The sequence below is a fragment of the Silurus meridionalis genome, chromosome 3 (genome assembly GCF_014805685.1).
Source record: "Silurus meridionalis isolate SWU-2019-XX chromosome 3, ASM1480568v1, whole genome shotgun sequence".
NCBI lineage: Eukaryota > Metazoa > Chordata > Actinopteri > Siluriformes > Siluridae > Silurus > Silurus meridionalis.
The window spans coordinates 22,769,479-22,781,136 of record NC_060886.1 but is presented as its reverse complement, the minus strand read 5'-3'; the positions used below and the strand labels follow the sequence as shown (position 1 = coordinate 22,781,136).

General features: G+C 36.1%; 1 long non-coding RNA gene across 2 annotated transcripts; it reads right to left on the bottom strand.

Annotated features, from left to right (window-relative positions):
* Positions 1-1,340: 1,340 nt before the first annotated feature.
* Positions 1,341-10,041, bottom strand: LOC124383091. Of its 2 annotated transcripts, none has more exons than XR_006925213.1 (2): positions 9,796-10,041; positions 1,341-4,562 (listed from the first exon to the last, which is right to left on the bottom strand). It is a non-coding gene; the product is annotated as an uncharacterized LOC124383091 (long non-coding RNA). The 2 variants fall into 2 exon arrangements; XR_006925214.1 differs by lacking the exon at positions 9,796-10,041 and adding an exon at positions 7,350-7,556.
* Between the last annotated feature and the right edge of the window lie 1,617 nt (positions 10,042-11,658).

Sequence of the window (11,658 nt, the reverse complement as noted above, 5' to 3'; positions counted from 1 at the left end):
TGAGAAATTCTCAATAGAGAAAGTTTTAGATTTGTGAATTATTTCATCATACACTTACTTGGCAAGCTAGCATACACATTATCACTTAGACGTGACTTGGTTCAGTCAGTTAATACTCTAAAAAAGTTTCAAAAGTTCATATGACCCTTTTTCAACAAAATGTATTTTGGAAAGTTGACATCAAAATTGACAAAGACAGTCTTTATAACAGATAGTCTAAACTGCATGACAAGCTCCATGAGATGTAAATGTAAACCAGTTCTGCATATAATTATAATTATTAACAACTTAACCGACAAACATTATCATGCCTTGATCTGTTTTCTATCCAGTATATTTGACCAGGATGTTGCGGTTAATTCTCAGCCAGTAAGTGTAAGCATATAAACATTTCCAACAGTTGAAGCTGTTCGCTTCACAATTATTTCCCTTGTGGAAGGTTCATGTGGAAATCCTACTAGAATGTACTGGCAGCCAAGAAAACAGATACTCATTGCTGTATAATCTCCATATAATCACTAAATGATGACAAGGACAAACTAACCTTGATGTTGCAAGATGGTTCCAATGACTCTTTTTTAATACCCAGGAACAAGAAAAGAGCATGTGCAGTGTTCAGTGCAGAGTGCCAATAAGTACCATGCACCTGCACCATTATTTAAACATCGCATAAAGAAAAGCTGAGTGAATTTATCAAAAGCATTCCACCATGTACCACTGTCTTGGCTTGGTCCATCTTTATGCACTTCCTCTCAGCTCTGAGCACTTACAGATGTTGTTTGCCGTAATAAATGTGCAAACTCTTAGTAGTTCTTGTTACTCTAAAACACATGATGTTACTAAAAGAATCAAGGTTTCTTGCCATATTTTAATACAATAAATGAATAAACCCAAATTAATTAATATGACTAGCCTTGCATGTAATTAACACAGCCTCTTGTTTTGGTTTGTTATAGCTGTTAGTTCTCAGTCTATCATTGTTTAGGCAGCCAGAAGTGCATAGTAAACTCCAGCTTCTCCAATAAAATAGCTGTTCTTGTTTTATTGAAGAAAACGGGAACACTGGGTGTGTGTACTTATGTCAGGCAAAGTGCCAATCAGACTAGGATAACTATGTTTTTTGTTAAACTGACAGCAGGAACTCAAGTTCAAATTCAGACATGTAGCTACTAAAACAGACAATAAAAGGTCAGTGCTGTCAGAAACACCTATTCTTAGTCAATAGATTCTTTTCTCTGAGAGGAAAATAACATGCTATTACAACATGACAAATGAAGATGAAATGTGCTTTTTTAGTCTTTTAATGTATAGGGCAGAATTTAATATTGTCCACACCAAAATTTAACATACAATAACATTTATTTCGACAAACAAAACATTTAGTGGGCTTTAGTTTAGTTTTAGTTTTTTTCAATACAGCAAGAATCCAAAAACTATATTTTTGTATATACTAAGGTATTTTCATTTATTCATTCATCTTTAGTAAACACTTGTGAGGGCTGCACCCATCACCTCTGGTTACCATGTACACACATTTACAGTCTTTCACAAAATATAGAATTGCTGCAGTTTCTTGAACAGTGGAGAAAAACTAGAAAATAAACCCAAATCCTTTCTAAATAAATTACTACTGATATATTCTCAATACATTTTATATGCCCACCCTTTCCCTTTATAACTGCTTCCAACATTTTTTGTGTTTTCAGATACTAATATTCATAATATTAACCCTTTTGGCATGTCCGCCTCCCTGACTGCATGGCTTATTTTCCTAGACATAGCAATTATTCTTCTTCTATATGTCATGTCTTTTCCAAATCAAGTCTGGAAACAATGTTTTGCATTCTTTTCTTGTTTTCTTGGCACTTTTTCTTGCTTTTATTTAGAAACCATAAGAAGTGCAAACTTTTGCATTGAACCCTAATTAGTTTCTGCTACAGGATGTATGAATACACTGTCCATAAATATTTATATGCGCTCCTGTGCTCATATTGCCTCTGCAGCGTTCATTAGGTTACACCACACATCAACAAGGAAAAAGCCTGGCATCATCGTCATAGCATTTCAGGTTTATTTCCACAGAACAAAGATCTCTCTGTAAACTGCTATTAATTAACATGTACTGTAAATACTTATATTTCAATGAAAGTATGTATGTAATCAGTTCAGTGTTGCTGTGCTCTAAATATTTCCATTAGTGGCTCATGGGCAGAAAGAGGGAAAGGACAAGAACATCATCTGTCAGTCACCCATCCACTGTAAATCCAGTATCTCCAGATCCTTTCTGTTGAAGCCAGTGTGAAAGTGCAGCTGTGTCGCAAGTCAGGAATGAGTGAGTGCTGTTCCTCATCAGTTGCTATCATTAAAAGATATAGTTCAACAAGAACACTCATGTCTGCACATTTTACAAGCCTTTTCCACATCCATTTCACACGTACGCACACACAAGTCAGACATCCATGTTCAAAACCAATACACAAACATTGCAAACATCTCTCTCAGCCCGGAAAGTAAGCCTGCATGATAGATTAACCTCAGGAATGAGAAAAATCTCCAAATGAAGCCATAACACTTCTTTGTCAGACCGCTATTCTCTGTTATGGGGGCCTAATTACAAAGGAAATTCTCTATTGGAATCTCTACAGAAAATGAAGAACAAATCTAAAATATCTCCAGGCCCCAGTCCCTCAACATTATCAGCATGTAGCTGCAGGTTACTAAGTTCAAATGCAAAGCAGAACAAATGGTTTTAATAAGATCATCACCTCATGGCCTTTCATTGAACAACAGCTTAAACAGATGTTTAACTTTTCAAAAGGACAATAAAAAGTACATCGGTTGAACATAGTACCTGTTTTAATGCAGCTTATGGTGTTGTTGTGGTGTTTCCCAGGAAACCAACACTAACATACTTAGATGTCATTCATGTATTATCCACCTATTACTACTTTTCAGATGCAGGTGTGTGTGTGTGTGCATGCATGTTTCAAATTAAGTGATGTAATATGCTGGTGTACATGTAAGGAATAAAACCTGTCAGGATTTGTTGTTAAAGGAAACCAACAAAATACATTTTTTTGAGGTGGTAGCTCAGAGATTAAGGCTCTGGGCTACTGATCGAAGGTCAAGGGTTTAGGCTCTGGGCTAGCACTCTTGGGACCTTGAGCAAGGCCCTTAACCCTCTGTGTTCCACGGGTGCTGTATCATGTCTGACCCTGCACTCCAACCCTAGCTTTTAAAAAATGGTTGGAATTTCAGTGGGCTGTAATGTTTATGTGACAAATAAAGGCTCTGTCACACATTATGTTCTTATTAATGACACATCTGCATTGTTATTAGCATCTCTTTGTCACCTTGAACAAGCTTATCATGAAATCATTTACTATACATATCAGCTTTTGTCCTGTGAAAGTTAATAAAATAAAATAAACAAATCCAAGAACCTGGAATCAAATGTCTTCTGCTGTGAATGGTGCAAAACTTAAATTGTTGCAAAGTGCTATCTGTGGAAACACTATCCCAAAACAGTAGACAAACATCATCCCATAGAAAACGTTATCGTTTCATCACTTATGACCAACTTTGTTAAATAACGTTTATTACTAGTCTTAGATTATATAGCACTTCCATTATGTAAATCCAATTCCTGTGTATGAGCAGCTCACATAGAAACAGAAACATTGTAGAACAAGTGCATTAATATAAATCTGTTATTTGAAATACAGTCTGCACTATGAACCAAGACTGTCTGACCAATCAGATGTTAAAATTTAACAGCACGATGGTTACATCCTTTTAACTTACAAACAAAAGTTACAAGAAGCTTAAAAGAGATTCCACTCAATCTAACCAGATAGAAATAAAGCCTTCCAAATAACTGCACCTGGATGACCAAAGATTTTCACAGATACAAACCATATAGTCAAACTAAACACCACCGAAAACCACACCACAATCAATTAACCCTAAGCTCCAGCACATAAGCATGCCTGATGGAGGTGTATTGCGTAAGCTACTGGAACTGGGGGCTTTATAGGGTTTTTTTTTTTATAAGAAACCTTCAGACAGTAGAGATTTACATTAGCTGGATTAGCATTTCTTTTCACACAATGTGTTTCCCTGGAGAAGAAAGCAATGTTACTTTATCAGTGTCAACCACCATTGCTCCAGAGGGGGACAAGAGAAATATTAACATCTATAACAGCCAAAATAATTCTGCCAAAAGCAGCTTATAGCAACAGTAAAATCATACTAAACCAAACTGGAAAATTTAATCTACAAAATCTGTTATGTCCCCTTTTTTAAACAGTATATAGATTCATTAAGGAACTAAACTAGGGACAAAATCCAAGATAGCCTGATTCTCCAACTGACTAAGATATGGTTTCTCACATCACCAGGATATCTTGGCAATTTATCGTCTGAAGCAGACACCTTCTGATGCAGCTGATTTAAAACATCAGCACTGTAAAGTGACAACAGGAGGGAACGTCAAGGAGAGGAATAACAGTATGAATGGAAGTTTGTTCCTCAGATGAATGGTGCAGTCAAAGAAATGTCACCTGTGAACAAATTACAAGAAGAAAATGTGACATAGGTAGGGTTTTTATAAATTGTAGTTTTTTTTGTAACAATTTTTCCAAACGTATTGTGGACCATAATTTGAGCTCTAAAATATAATGTGCCAGTTTTATGCGAAAATGCAGAATTACTATGATTACACCCACTCCATTGTAAATTTGGAATAATTGTTTCATTTGAATGATGAAAATTAACTGTGAGTAGTTAAGATAAATTTTAGACTGAAGCAAGTATCAGTCCTAAATCAACTAATTACCCCTATTTTAGTGTTATAGTCTATTTCTTGTTGCATGACCCTGTTAGCAGTTTCAGCACTAGTGCACTGATATTTTTGGTGCTGTTTCAGCAGATCCTGATTGGGTCTTTAGTGTTTCCTTTGTAGTATTGGCCAAAGAAATGCTGAATTCCCCAAGGAGATTTAAGCAGCTCATTTTGAGCAGTATGAAATGTATACATCCATCAATCCATACATACATACATACATACTGATTGAGCTCAGTGGAATAAGCCATTCCCCCCCCCTTTATTGGAGGCCTAAATAAATCCACAGCCACATGAACTCTCAAACTACAAGGAAAAAAATATTAAGAGGTGTGCTGTTGGAGAAAAATAATCAATGACAGGGAGGTGTAATGCTGCCCATTATTTAGCAGTGTAATTGTTACCACCCTAAACTGGATCTCTGTGTCAGGTAATAGAGATAATAAATCTGCACTTGCATTCTTTATCTTTTAAATAGATTTATTAATACAAAATATTTATAGATTTATTAATATTACATTTATTATGCAAAGTACAAACAAAACAAAAAAGGCATACAGGCTATAGCCCACACAACAAAAGCTTTACAGTGAAAAAAAAAGGCGCTAAACAAGGCATAACAAGACGCTGTAGAGAGGGATTAGTGAGGCATGTGACATGCTAGGGCTGATGGGTAGCGTAGTTCCACTTTCTTTGCATGCTACCATGACAGAACCCCTAAAACCTTCACTACCCCTATCCTATCCCCACCTATGATAAGCCTCTGAAGCGTGAAACACAGTCAAAAGGGGATCCTGAACAGCAGCCAGGCAAGATGTCTCTTAACTGTTTAGGGCCCTTAGGCCACCATGGTTCATTGAGAGTGATACCCTTAGCATAGACGGCAGCTGACACAATGTCCTTCACAAAGCAGTGAAGCAGAGCAATCTCTTCCATAGCTGCGGGGTGCCACAACATCCAAGGCAGAGCCTGAGAGTAGACATACAGCCACCACGAAGCTAGTGGATAGAATGAAATTTAAGGCATAATCAGATGGGGAACTGATGTCTTAGGTGAAGCAAGAGAGGGAGCAACGTCCTCTGCAAAGCAGGGGGAAGAAGCGATGCCATTAATGAAGCAAGGTAATCTTACAGGGAACTGATTCATGTGAACAACGATAAATATGGTTGAATCGGTTCAATTGAAATGTCCAACAAACAGTCTCTGGGCAAGTTGTATTTAAACGAGTGCATTCATACAAATCTCTGCTTTACCTTATCAGAATTGAAAATGCAACAGCTCTGTGGAGAACTATTGCAATAACCACATGGTTTGTGCATAAAAAATTGGACAATCCATTGTTTGTAATAGTACATTTGTTTTAACATATATTATTGCAAGCTGATGTTTGAATTGACTCAAAGTTAAACTGATGATAAACTTCTGGCAGTGTAAACCTACACCAGCAGTTGAAAGTAGCTGTCTCAAGGGTTTAGATAAAACATTGCATTGTCAGTTGTCACTATCAAGATGATGGCTTGTCACTATTTGAAAGATATAATGGATTTGACAGTGCAGCCCAGCAACATAGAAATTCACCCAAAAGTTCAGATTTCACATTGGAGCCTCTACTCTGCCATAAGCCCATAAGATAACACTCTGTATGAGTCAGGAGTCAGGATTGATTATGGGCTTGTTTAAAGAAGGGTGGCATTGCCTCATATTTGTTTTCACACAGATGAATTCTACAGAATCGCAGATCAATGGTGTCATTTTTCTGTCGTGCCATCTTCCCACACATAAAATTGTTACTATTTTTGCAGATGGGGAAACACTAGACATATTCAGTTATTGTTTTATAAATCTGTAGTTAATAAATATATGGTATGATGTAGCATAAAGCGTTTGCTCCTGTACTCAGGTTTGTGGATTTCATGCATTTTAAATGTCATCATGGGTTTCTTCTACCTCTTTAAACCATGTCAGTAGTTTACCAGTATCAGCGGGGGAGGTGGTAGCTTGGTGATTAAAGCATTGGATTATGGATTGAAAAGTTGAGAGTTTAAATCCGAGCCACACCAAACTGCCACTCCTAGGCCCCTGAGCAAGGCATAACCCTTAACCTCATAAGGAGTTCTGGATCCAGCATGTATGAGCAATCAAGACCAATGAATGTTTAATGTACTATTATACTGAAATAATACTTTAATTAGTAACAATGCGACACGTGCAATCCTGCTCCATTTGAAACTAAAAATATTTTGTACGTTGAAATCACTTGTGTCTGCAAGCATTCAGTGAAGCATTGAAACAATATGACAAGTTCTGCCAACCTTCAAGATCTCTTGAAACAAATTACTGGACCACAATGGACCATATTATTCCTTTGACCTGAGTTTTTTTTCTGGATCACAAAAGCGCTTTCACACTCAAGCAAATGTTATTAAACCCGCCTCAGGAGAAGAGTGTGAAAATCCCCTTTGACATAATTGGCCACAATCTTGTTAGAATGATATTCATGAGCTTACCATTATTTTCTCTTATGTACATGATGTAACTCTGGTCTGGTTGGGATAACTGTGCTTGAACTGCTCTTCAAGCACAACAGTCTATAAATAGACAACAATGAATAAAGCTTTGTTATAAAGAGTAGAAAAAAAAACAAATCCCTTCTTTTCCATACAACACAGAATACACTAGTTCCTTTCTGTTCTATGTTGTGTTACTTGTAAGTGTAACTTATTCATTCTTTCAAGCTGAGTTAACATTAACTTGCTAACATTGTATTTTATTTATTATGGCACAAGAACTGGAATTCTCTCAGCAAACAGAAGTAATGGAAATGTAGAATACACAACTGACCAAATTGTGTTAAATTAACGTCATATGGAAGCTCAGAGGGCTTCTCCACTTTTAGTGAGAAACCAGAAACCAGCTTTGTGAGAGCAAGGGGATTTAGAAAACACGTAAAAGCATTATTGATTAAACTTGCTGTTCAGAGGCACTGTGGCTTCTGTCTAAACCTCACTATCAGCAGTAGAGTTGCAAAGGTTTTGGGGCTGCCTGGGGACAACGGGTCTTTGAAATTGGGGCCAGGGTAAGTCATACTAATCTCCTCCCAGCACAGTGGACCCTCTAGCACCACAAGAAACGTGATTTCTACTCTCTTTCCTTGCATTCATACTCGGGCATCAACACACTTAATCTCACCACAATGCAAAAGCATACACACTGCATATGGATTTTTCCAATCGCAATCATGATTGTGCTGTTACTGAAAAGGGATTACTGAAGGGCTCTGCGAAGTAAAAAAAAAAAAAAAAAAAGGCAGCTGAAGTGGATGATGACAGTAATCACATAGCAAAGCAGAAATAAGAGGTAAACATCCCGCTCCTAACGACCACTATTACTTGTGTTTTCCTTATTGTGCAAAATGAAAGAGGACAATGAATTATTCTCCTGTGCAATTTCTTTCTGTTACTCCATTTGCTGTGAGCCACAAATTGCCACACTGAGCCTGTGCATGTTAGTCACAACAAGCAAAGCGCTCAGCGTAATTGTACAGGCAGAAAAAGGAAGTAAATGCACACAAACAGCTAGTTGATCTCACATGAAATTCCAAAAAACTATTTATACTCACTTTTATAGTACACCTTCACATCCAATCAGTCATCCAATCACCCAATCATGGCAATGAAATCATACAGATACATATGAAGAACTTTAGTTTATATATATAAAATGTACAGTGAACCCCCCGATAATTTGCAGTGCGGAACTAACAGCAAGTTATCTTAAAATTCGTGTGAATCCACATTGGGGCTGAATGTTCAGGAATGTTAGGAATAACATTTTAAACTATGTATTTGGTCAAATACTGTACACTATTACATTTATAAAGTGACATAACATCTAGATGAATTCACTAAGGTACCTTAGGGGCTGCAGGGGTGAGTCCAAAATTTACGGATTTTCAGGAACTCGCTAAAACCGTATTCTGGGGGGATTCTGGGGGAACACTGTACACACAGCTGAAATGTCCTACTGAACTTTAAATGTTAACAGTTCCTGATAAAAGTGGACTACATACACAATTTGAATATCGTTAAAAAGAAGACACTTTGAGCTTTACTGTCTATTATTCAAAGTTGATATTGCTCAAAAAGATAATAGGTTATAGATGAAGAACTGTAAACAAAAAAAAAAAATCCTGAATTGAAATTTTTTTCCTTCATATTTAAATAAATGAAATCAGTTCTGAAGCAATCCAGAGAATAGGTTAAAAGCCACAAGTTTATATTTTAAATTGAATGAAGATTTCATGAAAAATGAGGTTTCTACAAACATTTATCTTAGATTATGTCTGGTTAGCCCCTCCCCGTCCCACCCAGCCCAAATTTTAGGACTCACAACTGAAAACACCTACCTAGCCTTCCTAAATGTTAACAGATCCTGATAAAAATGTGCTTCATATTCAATTTAGATATCTTTGGAAAGAATACACTTTGAGCTTTACTGTCCATAATCAAAGTCGATATTGCTCGAAAATATATTGAGTTATAGATGAAGTGCCATGGATATACATTTCCTGCATTGAACATTATTTTTATTTCATATATAAATACATGAAATCAGTCCTGGAGCAATCCAGAAAAGTACTGGGTTAAAAGCCACATGTCTCATGAGTTTATATTTCAAATTTTATGAAGATTTTCATAACAAATGAGATTCCTACAAACATTTATCTGAGACTATGTCTGAGCCTTTTCTCCCTCCCCTGATTGAGAGACACCTGCTAAACTCAGGTAATCATTCATACTCATTCATTCATACAGTCTGCATAGAAATGAATGGCTGACCATTAAAGGATTTTGTTGCACACACACACACACACACACACACACACACTTACTTTTCAAGCATTTCTCTTATAAAATCGTATTACACTGTAAAGGGAGATATATTGTAACTTACAGATGTAAAATAGCATCTCCATGCAGATCTCCAAGTCTCTGTTGTTACTCCGCCTCCAAGAATATTTTCCACATCGCTGCTTTTTTTTGCAAATCTCCGATAAACAACATTTTTGATTGTCTATTTTTTTTTTTTTGTAAACAAAGTCTAATTAGCACGCGCTAAAACAAGCTGTTTGTGTTGACCTGAGAGCTGCATCACTTCCCAGATAGTCACACTACGTGCTGCTTCGACCAGTAAGTGTTTGTAAAGAGTAATAAAACTAAGACTCACACACGTGTGAAATAAAATCCTCACATATATCGTTAGAATCCTGCACTTATTGGCTACACTTTCCATCAGTCATTTTGTTTCCATAATGCTATTGGCTGGGAAAAAAATGATTTGAAATGATAGGTGGTGCAGAATTAAAACGTCATGTCACCTGTCTATAGTAGAGACTCAACCGCCTCTTTTACTTTTATTTTATTTTATTATTTTTTATTTTGTGGTCTCAAGCACTATATTCTACCAGCCATATATATATATATATATATATATATATATATATATATATATATATATATATATATATATATATTTTTTTTTTTTTTTTTTCAGCAAGATGTCGTTTTTCTATGCAAATTTATTCCGAAATATATAAACACAAACACCAGCAGAAGTACTGTGACATAAACAAAAGAATAACCATCTAAATTACAACACTATTGTTTGTTTGGAGCAAAAATGCTTTACGGCATGTTGTTTAGTGGACCCTTATCTTTCCAAATAAACCGGGATTCGCAGCAGTGGATGTGTTTGTGACTCGTTATTACAATAATAATGTAGTGCATTTTTTATGCGTGTTGTTGTTGTGTACTGCTTACACATATTCAGCAAATACATTCGTTATACGTTTTCCATTAAAAAAAACAGTGATCTAATATCGCTTTTTGAGACTTAGACCTTTAGAATGATGTATAGTGTATAGTGCAGCGAATCGCACAAATTTTTTCTGACAGTAGAAACATCATTTTGAAAAGAATGGTCAAAGAAAAATAGACAAGTCTTTAGTAACTCAAATAATCCTTCTTTAAAGCCATTTTTATTCAGAAAAATATCTCAGTACATCACATTTTAACATGGATGAGCTTACACAGCAAAAGACCACATTTGATTCAACTCTTGTCAGTCATGAACAAGAGTCTGATTCTACAGTTTGCATAGGCTTTCTCAAACTGAATAGTTAAAAACTGGAAAAAAATAAATGTCTAGGTATTTTGCTCTTTTGTAAACATATGACCACGCAAAATGGAATAGCTATTAAAAAATTCAGCACACATCATTGGCAACTCTGTTCATTTGTCCCAGAAAATCAAAAGTCATCCAAAATCTTTTTTATTCACCATCGGACTATTACTTCATACACACATACATACACACATTTTTACCTCTCGTTCATTGTGTGAGTAAGCACAATTTACTGAGGAGAGACAACCAAGCATGTGTCTCTGCTCCAGATAGCTCCAACAATTCTCCATGTGCATGGGGCCGCAACACGGCTCACTGAAGCAGGAACGATCATTTCAGCCCTGACACAAAGGGGGAGGCTGTTTTCACAATTTACCAGCACCACAGCCACGCATACACTACATCGTATTCACAGGTATTCACCTCAGCACTATCTGTCCATATATATATATATATATATTTATATATGTATATTTATATATATGTATATACAGTGAGGAAAAAAAGTATTTGAACACCCTGCTATTTTGCAAGTTCTCCCACTTAGAAATCATGGAGGAGTCTGAAATTGTCATCGTAGGTGCATGTCCACTGTGAGAGACATAATCTAAAAAACAAAATCCAGAAATCACA